This window comes from Megalopta genalis, chromosome 16 (assembly GCF_051020955.1).
Source record: "Megalopta genalis isolate 19385.01 chromosome 16, iyMegGena1_principal, whole genome shotgun sequence".
NCBI lineage: Eukaryota > Metazoa > Arthropoda > Insecta > Hymenoptera > Halictidae > Megalopta > Megalopta genalis.
In genome coordinates, this window is record NC_135028.1 from 5,029,524 (window position 1) to 5,044,964 (window position 15,441).

Here is a 15,441-nt window from a genome sequence, read left to right on the forward strand (position 1 = left end):
GTATCACTATTAAACTCGGCAGAGCCTCATTGCTACCGAAAATATTGGCCAATCGCCGCCCCCCAACTATTTATTAGTGGATCCGCTATTTTACGGTTTCCGCCGGAAGATAGTGCACTAAAATCCGTGGACGTTTTACGTGGCTATTCGAATTCCTGATATTCGAGCGTTTTAGCAAATGTTCGGTAATAATGTCTAGTACCTTCAAGACGTCGATAGTTGGAGTCGTACCGGGAGTAACAGTAATTGGATTATGTTTCTGTGAAAAAATCGACCGAAAATCTGGAATTTTATCATCACCAATTGCGACCGAATTGTTATGATTTTTTATTCGATCGAGAATATATTTAACATGTGTTCAACAGTCAGAAAATTCCGATTTTTTTTTAGACTTTTCAAGTTTGTTTAGAACCTTAAAAAAAGTTTTGAGCTAATTTCATTATTTGCCTAAATTCCTTTCTGCAGAATGAGAACATCCCTTATGTACGTAGATAAGTTTAGCTATTTATCTTTGAAACTGTAGTAGATATAAATAAATTGTTGCAATAAAAAATTGATAGTTTTAATGCATCTTTAAGGAGACATTATTAAAACGATAAAAATCTTGTTATCGGAATAGGAATCAATAACAGGAATCAAGTGGCGCGTCTGGCCATGACACACCAAATCTACTTCTCATCATACTGCGAACTAAATACATGAACTCTTGACGCATCTTCGAACTCAGTTTTCTAGAAAACGAAGCCTTAAATGAAGAAATGTTAATCTTTTTCTTTGTCTTATTTTTGCATGTAGAATCACTATCCGGCCGGCTGTACCGCGATTTCGGGTGTGGTGGTCGTGACATGAAATTTTTGTATTTCGTTTTTATCACCGTTTTTTATGTAAAGGCTTATTTAAAGTCCGAAGATCAACTGCTTCATCTACTTCTAACTAAACAACTCCCAGAGGTTGTACTTCTTCGTCTCATTACGTCGTAGCTTGTTTTACTAATAATTAACGTTTCGTTAATTATTAGTAATTGCTGAAGCGAGAATGTTCGCCTGAAATGTATATTGTACAGAACATTGTCTGGAAAAGTAATCAGAATGTTGACTGTTTAAACATTACAGAACGATGGAATGAATTCCTGTTAATTAAATTAATTAAACGTACAACTTTCGTATAATTATATTTGAATCCGGCTGTACGGCTTCCACTTGCATGAAATGAATAAAGCAGAGCCAACTTTTTATTTCTTTCCTGTCACGATTCTAATTTTAATAAAAAGCATTTTGCTGTGATTCGAATGATCATTCAATCGTTGTCAAGATGATCTGTATTTTTATTCGCGTACCTTTAATAATCACGAGGCTATCTTACAATCACTAGAAATTGTCGATTTGGCAAAATCGGTAAATCACGATGCGCACCTGTGCGGTCCGGAAGCACACAGATCGAATACTGTGCCACAGGTGATCGAACCATGGTCAATCCATGATCAAACCACCCGCGACGCAACCGCCACCGGCTTCATTCAGCGAACTGACCACAGGTCGACAGCTGGATCGGCCAAAGAAGCCAACCATCGTAAAAACCCATATGGCCGAGAAGTGAATAATATTTCACTGGATAACGTCAAATCAACGATGTAAAAGCTGACTTGTGAAATTCTGTAAAGTATTCAAACAATACCAATCATGTAATTTAAATATGATCTCTAAGCCGTGTATCTTCATGTGCATTTATGGCATATTCAAGTTTGTAGTTAACCCTAGAAAGATAACCATATGACAACGTACGTAAAAGATAACCATACGCTTCAGAGGCGCATGCTTTTCTAAGGCGTCAATTTTATACTAACAATGGATATTTATTTAAGTTAATCTAGTAATTTTAAAGGTTTGGCATTATTGTAAAAATAAAATGCATTTATATTATATTTTTTTATATTTTAGGTAATTTTAAACTTAAATCACTAGACCTCTATGAAAAATTAACAAAAATCAACAGTCTTCGCAGGCGCCTCTGCGACGTAGGTTATCTTTCTCGGGTTAATTAAGAAATGCCTGCATTAACAAAGATTAATAACACTCTTATTTTATTTGGATATAGAAGATTCTTTCGAGCGCGAAAGAAATGATTTATTATTCTTATTATAAAATATCCTGTGAAAATACGAATTTGCATAACGATCCGCTATCCAACGGTGCGAATATTAAGTTTTTAGGTTGAGTTACAAATCCTGTCGCTATTTTCTACGAAAATTCTTTTCCGATAATACGCGCAAAACGCAAACATCACATTTCCACGGCATGCTAAGTATTTTTAAATGCTGTGCATCTGATTTGTGTGATGTATACGTGTTTAATGCGTTGGAAATCGTCCTCGCTGTGTATCTTAGGTTTTGCGCGATCAAGTTCGCTGCCTTCGTTCACATTAATCGTTATCGATCTATCACTCCATTTTTGATCATCGAAATTATGATTTCCATCATTAAACCTTCCAATCCACTTTCAAATGGCACGTTTGTTGGTGGCATTGTCAGCATAAACGTCAGAAACTTTTCTTCGTATTTCTTCAACATTTTTTCTTTCTTCAAAATAAAAGAGCATCAAATGCAGAAATGAATATTCTGATCATGCAATTTAAGTACGTACTTTCCTCGAGCGAAATTATAGCAGAACTGGCCTGTACTGTCGATGAATCACTTTGAGGTCACTTGTAACTCGATATGTTTATCCATCCCAGATAATATATGCAATAGCTCCGGATAATGCTTTTCGAAATACGCACTGCCATCGACGCGATAGAACTTATTAGCTAATACTTCGGCGAATATATTTCGTGCCGGAAATTAAGCACAGAAAATATCACGCGGTAGATGAACCCTTTTAAATGCTAATGATGTGCTCAATTTGACTTACTAATTGTTTGAAATTATACGCCAGAACAGGACCAGACGATCTCCAGCAAAAAGCAATTATTGTAGCGACTTGGCTCCGCAGAAATGGTAAAAAGTTTGTAGAAAGAAAGAGCTAAAAAGAGAGAAGCTGAAAAATCACGACCTCTGACATACTAAAGACCGCGGCTGTTAATCTAGTCCTCTCGCCCTTCAGCGACGACTAACGAGAATTTGCCGGATTTTCCCAAAGTTCTCAATAACTTAGACCCTTCGGGAGCCCTCGCGGCCTATCGAACTTTGCTGAAATCTGTGAGCAAACATCAGCCTTATCAGCGTCTAACAATCATGTCTTCACCCTGACGAGAAACAACAGATACATTAGAAATCCCTTTCGTTATTTTTGTCTAACATTCGTTGGAAATCCTCGTTCTTCTAGATTCAGGATGAAGTCAGCGATCGAAAGAATTTTTCTTGAAATATTTACAATGATTCCTTGAGGCAGTTTTATCTTGGACAGAGATTAGATAAATTGGATTGACAAGGGAAGTGGCTAAATGGTAGATAAATACCTCTATTTCTATTAATTGAAACAATGAATTGACGAGTTAATTTTTTCTTATAGAAACCTCGGAGAATTGAAATCATATTGGATTCACAAGTTTTTTTATATTTTCACAAATATAGCGGAATCTGTATGATATTCAAAGGGCGTGCTGCTATATAGGGTGTTTCCTTAACGTTTGTTAACGTTTGTTTCCTTAACGTTTGTCCACATCTTTTCGTGTACTTCAGTTAATCTGACAAAAAAATGTTTCGGACAAATGTTTGTCGATTTGTCATTTGCTATACGACAAAATATTTCATTTAAAAAAATTGTTATATTTTCGATAAACAGTCGGGGTCACCTTAATTTTTTTAAATAGCAATGCATATGTTTTTCTTGACACTAAATGTAGCTCGTGTCAAAACGAATTCGACGACGTGCTGTAGCATGACTTTTGGGTGAACCGAGAAATTTCAATCCAATCGGTAGAAACGATTGAAGATGAAAATTTCTTTATTTTAAGATACATCGATCAGTAAATTGATAATTTTATTACGAAAAAGAATCATTACGTATTTGACGAAAATGAAACTATTAAGTCGGCTACGACCTAATTATTTTATTTCAAAAGCGTTATTATTGTAACAAAATTGTGTTACGACCTATATTCGAACTGGAATCCATGTTGTACGAGGCAGAACTCCACTCTCTGTACTATACTTTCAGTTGTAACATTAATTAACACATTACGGTCTATGTTACTACATGCGTGTATTATGCGTTCTCGGAGTTCTTGGACATTATAAATTGGTTTTTCATAAACGATGGACTGCAAATATCTCCACAGATGAAAATCTAAAGGGGACCATACCTGGAGATCGCGGTGGCCAGTGAATTGGGCCATGTGTTCGTACCCAACGATTTCCAAATTTAAAATTGTGATAATAATAGTTTCTGCTGATTGAACTGAAATTTCTCGGTTCAAAGTCATCCGAAAATCATGCTACAGCACGTCGTTCAATTCGTCTTGACACGAGCTATATTAATATTATTAATATAGCTCTAATATTGTTGATATTAATGTGAAGCAAAAAAATATGCAATGCCATTTAAAAAGATCAATGTGACTCCGATTTTTTATTGAATAAATAACGATTTTTTAATATTAATTGTTTTGTCGTATAGCAAACAGGAAACTGATAAACATTTGTTGGAAACATCTTTTTGTCAGATTAACAGAAGTACACAAAAAGTATAGGCGAAAGATTTGAAAACAGATAGATTTTTTGTTGCTTCCTTTTGGCCTACTGCTTATCTTTTTATATGTATAGAAAATTGATCTGTTTTGTATGTTTCATATTTTGTAATTTTTACAGGGAAAATAGAATTAGCCTAAAAATGTATTGAACGTAAGTGAAAGTCCAGCATTTGTATTACTATCCCTAGTTAGTATGATTGACAATTGGAATTCTTGTTTAAACCTAAGAGGGCGGTTGCTGGTTCAATTTTGTCCATGAGTATTTAAATCATTCATTTAATTTCTAAATTTTCGGTAATTGAATAAAATATATTGCTGTTACATTGTGGATAACAGAAAAGCTAACAACTCTGCAAAAAATATCTTGAAATATATATTGCGAAAAATTACTGATTAAAGCTCCGAATTGTTCTAAACATCGTCGATAAATAAAGTTTTGAAAATTGCTCGCAGTCCGTGAAATTGTTCGATTTCGAAGCACTATTATTGTCACAGAAGTTGTTATATGACTTCATAAAACGTACGAATTGCATGTAATATCTAAATGTGTTCGGTTTGCACGTTGACTGTTATTGACAGACGCAGCTCAACTTAGGTGGTAGCAAAACGTGATTGGCTCCCCGCGGTCCTCGCAGAATTCGATGAATACATGTTGGTGCAGGACCAACTACAACATTTTTGTTTGCAAACTCACGAATTCCATTACAGCGATTCCATACGTTATTGGTTCGCTTTTCTCTTTGGTGCTGACATTCAGAGCTCGCACTGTGTATAACTGAGAACTATTATTTGCAATTCCATTAATTCTTAACACGTTCCGTGCCGAGCTTTTTTTACTCGAATCTTCACACTTTGATATTTTACTAAAACTTGATGTATTACGTGCAATTATTCATTCTCGTACACATAACAACGTAACAAAAACTTATCAACGCCCATTCTTGCGGTGGAAATTGATTCTTCGGTTCTAAATTTCTTGTAAACAATTTGTTCAGTTCACTAAGTAAACATGCAAGCGTGTAACATCGATGGTACACGTGGCACGGAACGTGTTAATGTATTTGTGGAAATAAATGTTCCAATCATATAATTTGAAAATATTATCCTAGTTGTCCAGTAGAAATGCTGTATAAATTTTTACATGGAAGTTTGGATAAGTTGAAACTTGCTTAAATAAGAAGAAAGCTAAATATGTCCGAAATGTTTCCTCTCTTTTATTTCAGTATTAATTATGGGTTTTGCACTGAAAATGAATCCTTTCGTAGAACATATTTACCTTTTTGCACTCGAAATTAATCACTTTCTGGAGCATATTCACCTGTTTGCATTCCAAATTATACCCTTCGCAAGTCTTACTCAACTTTTTGCAAATGAAGTTTATCCGTTTGCAAATTGAATTCACTTGTTTGCAGTTCTCCGTAATCGAATTCGTACCTTTAAAAATTGAATAAAAAGCAGCCAACTTTTATCTGTGAAAGAGTTAATTTTATTTGCAAAAAGGTAAGTTCGATTTGCAGAAAGGTGAATATGATTTACAAAAGGATTAATTTTGACTGCAAAATCTGTCTAAAATTATGTAACTAAACCGTATTCGCATATATAACTTTCAATCTATTTGCAACAGTTGCGAAAAATTAAAATTGTTCTTACGTAGTATGCGATTGTAGCATTGCTTATGTAAATCTGTAAAATAAGTAACTGTTAGAGCAAACGTTAGTGTCGAACCTGGCTCAAGTTAAGACCGCAAAGAGTTAAGAATATTCAATAACAATTAATATAATATTATTATTATTACTGACGCAATATGAGCATATAATTAGTTCGTATCTTATCTGTTATACAGGGTGGTGCATTTGAAACAAGATACCTGAATAACTCACTTGTTTTCAACAATAGAGAAAAAAGTGTCAGACAAAAGCTGTTTGATTTTAAGGGGCACATTATACGAAGTCAATAATTTCTTGTAAGTGGAGATGTAGAGGACGTATGAACGTAAATCTTGTTGTTTTAAATAGGATGACTTAATTTTTTATTCACATTCTGATAAAGCCTTTCAAGACGAATACAATGACCTATAAATGAAAGTCATTCAAGAGATTGCAACATATGAACTATAATGAAAAACAAATTCTTCCAAGATACTTTTCAAATATTTCGAGAATTTTATTGTTGTTAATATGTTCCTTTCGTTATCGCTATTATGGGTCATAGAACATAAACGTGAACACATTGAATTACACGGTATTGGTATCTATATCTACGGATTTGCTCTCCGAATAAATTGCGACTTTGCATTATTATTCGATTTCCAACAATGCATTGTACAAATACAGATAAAGTATATATGATTTTCGTTTACGGCGAATGTCGTAAAGTTATAGGGAAAGCAGTGTGTGTCTATGGCGAAAGATTTCCCGATTGTGTTAGACCTTCATTATCACTGTTGTCACATATTGTAAAAAAGTACCAAGAAACGGGAAGTATGGCAAACAGAAAACAATCGAGTTAAAAGAGTCGCTAATGAGGCGAATATGATAAATATTTAGACCGCTGTAGAACAACATTCGCATGTTAGTATAAGGGAACTTGAATGCGACAGAAGAATTTGTTTTTCGTTGTACATCATATGTTATGATCTTGAATGATCTTTAATTTATAGATCATTAAATTCCTCTTGAAAGGCACTATCAGAATGTGAATAAAATATTAGATCATACTATTTAAAAAAACAAGTTTGACCTTCATATGACCTCTACACCTCCATCCATAAAAAGAATTGTCCACATCATATTATCTGCCCCTTAAAATCAAACAGCTTTTGTCTGACACTTTCTTCTCTATCGTTGAAAACAAGCGAGTTATTCAGGTATCTCGTTTCAAATGCCCCACCCTGTATAGGCATATCTCACATTTGTGGCACTGAAGCGGGATTGTCTCCCCTATTAATCCTAGCGGCTTTCGTACGAAATTAGTACAGGCTAGCTACCACAGGATCTAGGCAGATAAGCATGGGCAATCGGTTTAGAACCGTTTTTACCACATGTCTTCATATATTATCCATTTCATTGCCCAGTTGAATGTGACAAGCACCAAATTATAATTCCGAATGCACGAATGTTCCATAATATATATGCCAAATACTTCGATCAGAAATTACCAATTCGACCATTAGAAGGAAAGAACATTAACGGTAAACTATGTTTTAATATTCTGGGACGAATATGTTTAATAATGAACCATACACAAAAGTACTCTTTAACTTATCTTCGTTAGAACATGTAACTATTTGATTACTTTGTGCATCATGAAACATGGGATAGAGGTGCGAGTATCGATTATTGATAAAATTATAGACATTATCGATGCACTGTCTGGGTATCGTTAAGGTTATTGGCTACAAATTATATTGACACGTATGGTATTGAAATGAGTTCCTTCGGAAAAGAACAGTGTTTGTCTGGACGAAATGAATTCAGCTACAATACTACAGTCTATCGATATCAATGTGGTATCGGTACCAATTTCATTCAGCCTCTATGGGCTTATTATTCGTCCAATGAATCTCATTCCAGGAACACTACATACATACATATACAGTGGCTCACAAAATTATTCGTATACCTTTTAAAACGCAATAACTTTTTTAGAACTGCATTAAATTTCTTGAATTTTGTTCAGTTGGTAGAGAGACTAGTCTACTAGACAATATGACTAAAATGCTTTCTCTTTTTATTTTGCTCTATTACTTGGAATGACAAAAGAAAAGAAAAAATTCTCCTTTTAATATTTTTATCTGAGCCTATAACGAACATTTAACCCGAGAAAGATAACCTACGTCGCAGAGGCGCCTGCGAAGACTGTTGATTTTTGTTAATTTTTCATAGAGGTCTAGTGATTTAAGTTTAAAATTACTTAAAATATAAAAAAATATAATATAAATGCATTTTATTTTTACAATAATGCCAAACCTTTAAAATGACTGGATTAACTTAAATAAATATCCATTGTTAGTATAAAATTGACGCCTTAGAAAAGCATGCGCCTCTGAAGCGTATGGTTATCTTTTACGTACGTTGTCATATGGTTATCTTTCTAGGGTTAAAAAATGCCTTTCGTAGACCTCGGTAACTTGCATACATGTTGAAAATGTAACGTGTTGTTTGAGGTTGCAACGAAAGGACACAGGGTGTTTGGTAAAACTCAACCGGACTTTATTTTGCGTCGTACACGGATGACGCGTGGTGCGGATGTTCGGCGGAATAGTTAAACAAGAAGAAGCTTGCGCAGTTTCTTGCCTCCGTTATTTATATTCTTTCCCCTAAAAAGGCCACGCCACGGCTAGGTCTGCTGTACACGTGGAGGTGATAAAAAAGATAGAGGAATAAAGCAATCTCCGTACTTGCAAACGTCAAGGAAGTTTCCTCTCTGCCGAAACCTTGGCATCTGCAAGCGGACAGTTTTAATGGTTATTACGGTCGCCAATATTATATTATATTATATTATATTATATTATATTATATTATATTATATTATATTATATTATATTATATTATATTATATTATATTATATTATATTATATTATATTATATTATATTATATTATATTATATTATATTATATTATATTATATTATATTATATTATATTATATTATATTATATTATATAATATTATATATATATTATAATATAATATATTATATAATATATTCCTGCAAAATCACAGGCTGAAACATAGCGGGCTAACAGTAGTGAGCTAACAGTAGACTAGTGTGCCAAATCACGACTGAAACCGTAGCAGTGGGCGCGGGATGAGGGTAGTAGTGAGCAGAACGCTGCATGAAGGGCCATGTTACAGTAAATTCTCCCTAATTGACGCTGAGCTTGGAAACAAGAATGGACAATTTGGGAAGAGAAGATACGATTATTCGAGCCTTGCGGTTCGTTTGTATAGTTGCCGATTGCCAACAACTATAAAAACGAGCCGCAAGACTCGATTAATCTTTCCAAATTATCCATTTTTGTTTCCAAGCTGAGCGTCAATTAGGGAGAATTTACTGTACATGCGATCATATGAGTATTTAGGACAATAATCGTAACTTCTAAACTTATTAATTTTCGATCCAAGTACGTTAACAATTTGTTAAAGGGAATACAAAAATGAATCGATTTGTGCGTAAATAATATACCGTTATGTTAAAAAGATTGCAACGATTTTGCTTTTTTGTTGAACAAAAAAATCTTTTATCAGTATTTAGTATTGCAATTGTTTATATACTGTATACTGACTAATTTTTATTCGAAACATTTTGTATTAAGAATTACTAGGTGTCAGATCTCAGACGTTCTAACATAACTGACACATATTTGAACATATTTTCAATATAACAGGTTAATAAATACTAAGAAATTATATACGAAAATATTTGCAGAAATCAGACATCAATAGCATATTCTTCATGAGATCTTTACAAGCATTCAATCTGGAAGCTTTTCGAATGTGCTTTAATCTCTATTGTTAATATTAATACACAGAAGGTTGCACAATTTTTCTAAACCTTCGTAAACTTCTTCTGTGCGATCGTTTAAATAGAATGTGTTTTGAATTAAACGAAACACACCCATTTTTTTGTCATTGGTGACTCAAGAATGTCCCGATCTGTTCTCGGACGCGCTACTAAAAACCATGATTACAATTACAAGTACAGGTCACTGTAAAAAGATTTTGTATAATAATGTCGAAGACAAGTTTTCCGTTGAGATCCTAGACCATTTTACCATTTTCGAGAAAAGTTGGGTATAATATTCGTGACAATAAAACTGAATATTCGATAACTAATTAAACCATTTCACAATCAAAATAACAAATGTTTAGTACCTCCAATTGAATAATCCATTTATATTTATATTTATTGCCGTGTACTTTGAATAACTCCATAATAACGTGTTTCCTCGGTGTTGGGGGTTACTTTTTTTCTTTAATCGTTTACGTATGAATAAAGACTCTAGATTACGATTACGTTATAGAGAACAAAAGATATTGATTTTCGATCTTTTTCCATTGCTCGCATCATGCGTGTGGGACGTGACGCATCGTTTTCGAATCGTGTACTTACGATTCACGATGTTTGCATCGTGTAGAATGAATCATGGGTGCTATCCCCAATACAACCCCCGCGCTGTGTCCTCTCTGTCGGTTCTAGTCGCGATCTGGTCACACTGCGGTAGACACTCCGACGCACTATACGACAATGACACTTCGTCACTGGCGAAGCGTCAGTGAATCGGGACCGCGTGCACCGATGATCCCACGTTTCCCAACGGAATTTCCACGTGCAAGACCCCGTGTTGTTCGTGGATCAGCGGCGCACTGAACGTAAATATATGGCCAAGCCACTAAGATTAACCGCGTTCGGACAATTTCCACACACGTGTCACACCACACTTGGCCGAGTTTAATGCACGCTTTAGGTTGCCCAGCCGCGACTATATCACTCCGCCCCTGTGAAAATGGAGCTGGACGCTCGTGACGTTTCAGGATAATGAAAACAAACACTCGCGTCCATTTTGGCGCTCCTCCATCGCGTCCACTGACTTGCCGCCGGCAACGGGTTAGCAAAACAATCGTCGTCGAGGCAACCTCATTGAATAATTCCCAGCAGCTTTTCCTCGACGTTCAACTTTGGCAGCCGAGAGACCAGTTTGGACGTTACTGATCAGCGTATTCGCCAAGCTAATTTTAATCTAGTAATTATTCGCGTTTATGTAGGATGAAAGCTAATATACAATGAATACTCTCGGCTGTTTATTGTTCGTCACTAGATTGCGGATTGTTGTACAGTGACCCTCTTGTACAGTCCCTGTTTTTCCGCGTATTTGATATTCGCGGTTCCCTACGACTTTTCAAGATGCTAGGGATAATAAGCTGAGTTTCTTTTCTTTAACTTGGAATATATTTGAACATTCAACTTCACATCGATATAGAGTATAATTTTTAGAGAGTAGACTATTCCGTGTTCGGGTTGATGGTAGAATGACTGTTGTGTGTTGTGTGTTCTCGGAGGTAAATTCGGTGTGGGTGTGTTCTAAATTTGAGACAGTCGGATTCGTGGATTGTTCAATTCTTGCGAGGAGTGAGGGAAACGGTCGCCCTGACTGATTGGATTGCAATATTAGGAAGGTGTGGCGGCTACCTCCAGACCTGCCAGCAGAGGGCTCCTCTTCCCGCTAGTAGCCGATCCGTTCCGATCCCTATATATACACCGAGACTTCGTCCTACCCTTACGTCTAAGGCAAGGGCCCGCTAGGATAGCCTTACCGATGAGTCCTCTAGCGGGCCCCGGACGAAACGTCTCTCCTTTCCTTTTCCACACTCGAACCGCCGCCAAAAAGGTGACCGCCCCAAACTAAGGATCACCCGCAGGTAGTGCTCGTGCCCTCGGGTGACACCCGCGAAGGAATCCGAGTGTCCCAAGGATAAGCCGTAGCAAACAATGATCCGGAAAATGCCTCTTCTCGGTGGAACATGCATATCGTAAAAAACGACTAGGAATTACATTTGGTGACCAACTGTGGATCATAAAAGAAGTACTTGAATAGAAGACGGAAATGGCTTTCAACGACATTGCTTACTACGGGTGTTCTGGCATTTCGATTGCTTCGTCCAAAATACGCTATTTCCTAGGGCCTTCGGTCCCTGGGTTATCCACATCTGGCAATTTTCCTCTTCCCAGGGACGGACGTGGATGGTCGATAATGTTTGACTCGAGGACAACATTTTTCCTCGCTTGATTTATAGGGGTTCCGTCATACAACGGAACAGTCCCCTTATCATCTAAAAAGAAATTATCATCATTTAGTACAGTTTGAAAAATGTTATTGTGTTTGAGACGGTGTACGAATACTTTTGTGGGCTAGTGTACGGACATCTTTTATTTTCTGCGAGACTTCCCAAGAAAATGGTCGCCTTCGCGAATTGGTGCAACGAGTTACACAACGTTCTCAAGAAACCAGATATCAAGTGCACGTACGCACATTCCTATCACCATTCTTAGATCAATTTTGGCAGTATAGAAGGGTCCCGAGTTGGACAGCCGCGTGTATACAGGTTTGTACAATCGAGATTAAACTGTTAACCCGATGCACAGTGCTGTGGCGGCTACCTCCAGACCTGCCAGCAGAGGGCTCCTCTTCCCGCTAGTAGCCGATCCGCCTCGATCCCTATATATACACCGAGACTTCGTCCTACCCTTACGTCTAAGGCAAGGGCCCGCTAGGATAGCCTTACCGATGAGTCCTCTAGCATCACGACTGAACAGTAGGTTAAGCTTGTTAAGTTAAGCAGGGACTACCCAACAGAACATTTCTACCAAATATTATTATAAGTCTAGTGATAAACTGTATTTGTAATAGTATATTTTTGTTAATCATATTAATAAATTTACTCAAAAAGAAAAAAAAATGAGTCCTCTAGCGGGCCCCGGACGAAACGTCTCCCCACTCCTTTCCTTTTCCACGACCTTCGAACCGCCGCCAAAGTGCCAACGAGCCAGATTTGTTATGAAGATTTTATACACGATCTACTAAATATAAATAAAGGGGTCAAAGTGGTAGTGCCGTAGGTCACATTTTCTTGATGGTAAGGAACTAGGAGTGTTATTGTTTAAGTACTAACATGCGCATTGTTTACTGCCCTTTATTGTTAAGATAACTTCGAGTTAATTTCATTCATAGTAACTCTATCATTCGTTTTAATTGTCTTTTTAATATTTTGGAATTATTTCTGTTTCGTACTAGACGAAGAATTTGCCGGCAATCAGAATGGGACAGAAAATAGTTCGATACGTCTGACGTATAATATAAAGTATATTAAATATTCAGTATATTAAATATTTATAAATATTCACAGTATACTGAGGACAGAAATTAGTGGACCATTGAAGCACAGCTTCTTGGTAAGGCGCAAGGGCGCAATGTCTTCAACGTAAGGGCGTAATGTGTTTAACGCCAGGGCGCAAAATGTCCACCTGGTGTATTCAGCGTCGCGGGGGACCGGTAACACGTTCAGCGCCAATAATCAACCACTAAAATCCCCACAAGATCAATGCAATTTAACCCTTTGCGCTCGAGTGATGATTCTGAGGCACCACTAAAATTGTTATATCACGTTCTAAGATCATTTTTATATGATCAAAGCTTAGATTTTAAACATTACTGAAAGCGTAGCTGTTACGTGAATCAGAACACTAAATTTCGTACGCATAAAGTATACACTTTGCCGTGTAAAATAGAAATAATACAAGTCAGAAAAATTATTCTAGATTTACAGATCAAATGGATTCGAGTGGAAAGGATTAACTAATCAAGCGGAAACTAGAAAGTTATAATTTATCATAGTGGATGACATTAGAAATCTTTCGCATCCAAAACATCCTAATCAAATTCAGTTTGTTCGAATATATTACAGTGAAAGTGAATCTTCAAAATTGGTCAAAAATTAGTGTCACCCATGTTTGGCCGACGCGGCGCTCAACGTGTTAATACGTCGTCACTTTTCCTTGACGACTTCCTTTTAGATTTCCTTGAAATCTACGTGATCTTCTATCGCAGTTCACGGTCATACAAAATTATCGTATTTCCGGGAAATAGGGGGTTTCTGAGATCATGCGAAGTAACTTTTTCCTTAGCGAAAATGCAATCTTCGACTTTGCTTACGGGTTATTATTGAAAGCAGTGACCAATGAGAAGCGAGCGCGCGAACTGCAAGATAGTCGAGCGAGCGAGCGGCACGTGGCTTCGATCGTGGAGCGCGAGAGCTTCGAGCCGCGTTCGAAGCAATGAACAAGTCACGAAGCGTGAACTATCCGTTTTTTTTTTTGGTTACGTGACAGTGATAGTTTCAAGAAGAACGCTGTTCACCCTTATTTTAGAATGTCTGAAGAACATCTACTAATTTTTCGGAGCCGAAATAATAAGTAGTTTAACCGTGACCGCCGTTTAAATTATTCATTCAGCCAATTACCGTGAAGATTAACAATAAGAAATCCCATGAAGCTTACGCAAGAGATATTTTTGTTTCAATAATTCCGTATCCAAACAAAATTCAACGAACGATTCGCAAAGCTAATTCCATAATAAATCGCGTTAAAGAACACGAAGGATATGGTTGTTTAAGAATTGTGAAGAATATCATTAATAATAAATACATCCATTTAGTTGAGGATGCATTTGCTGCTTGGAAATGTGGGTCACGATTCACGAAGTCGGTGCACTGACCCCGCACAAGCTTCAGTTGATCCCAGTTCGATGGCTATGTCAAGGAAGGGATACGGTCGGAGAGACCTCAGGTAGGAACGGTATGGTAAACACGGAGTTCTCATTTTAAACAACACTGTCGCCAAACACTGACCACTTAATGAATCCTTGACAATCAGGAAAGGTCCGTTGGATTCCTCTCGTTAATTCTTTTTGGTCGAAGGAGTTCACTTTCACATCACTGTCGCCAAACACTGGCCACTTAATCAATCCTCGTCGGGAAGATTTAAAATAAAGAATATTGCATATTAAAAGTACAGAAATTAAATTGTAGCGACCAGTCGTGCGCACAATAAGATCTCCAGTCCTCGCGCAAACGGCCAACGTAATTTATGACTCTCCTTCGAAGAAGCTATTTTTGAGAAGACAAGCTCACCACTTGATAGCACATGTTTGCAGTAGAGTCTTTTAAGAAATTCCTCAATAGCTAAAGAGACCGTCAT

The 15,441-nt window shown here is 36.6% G+C and overlaps 1 protein-coding gene across 3 annotated transcripts in view; it reads left to right on the forward strand.

Annotated features, from left to right (window-relative positions):
- The window catches only part of LOC117227501 (glutamate receptor ionotropic, kainate 2), a 259,682-nt gene that overhangs the window by 20,868 nt on the left and 223,373 nt on the right, over positions 1 to 15,441 (forward strand). The window lies entirely within an intron of this gene.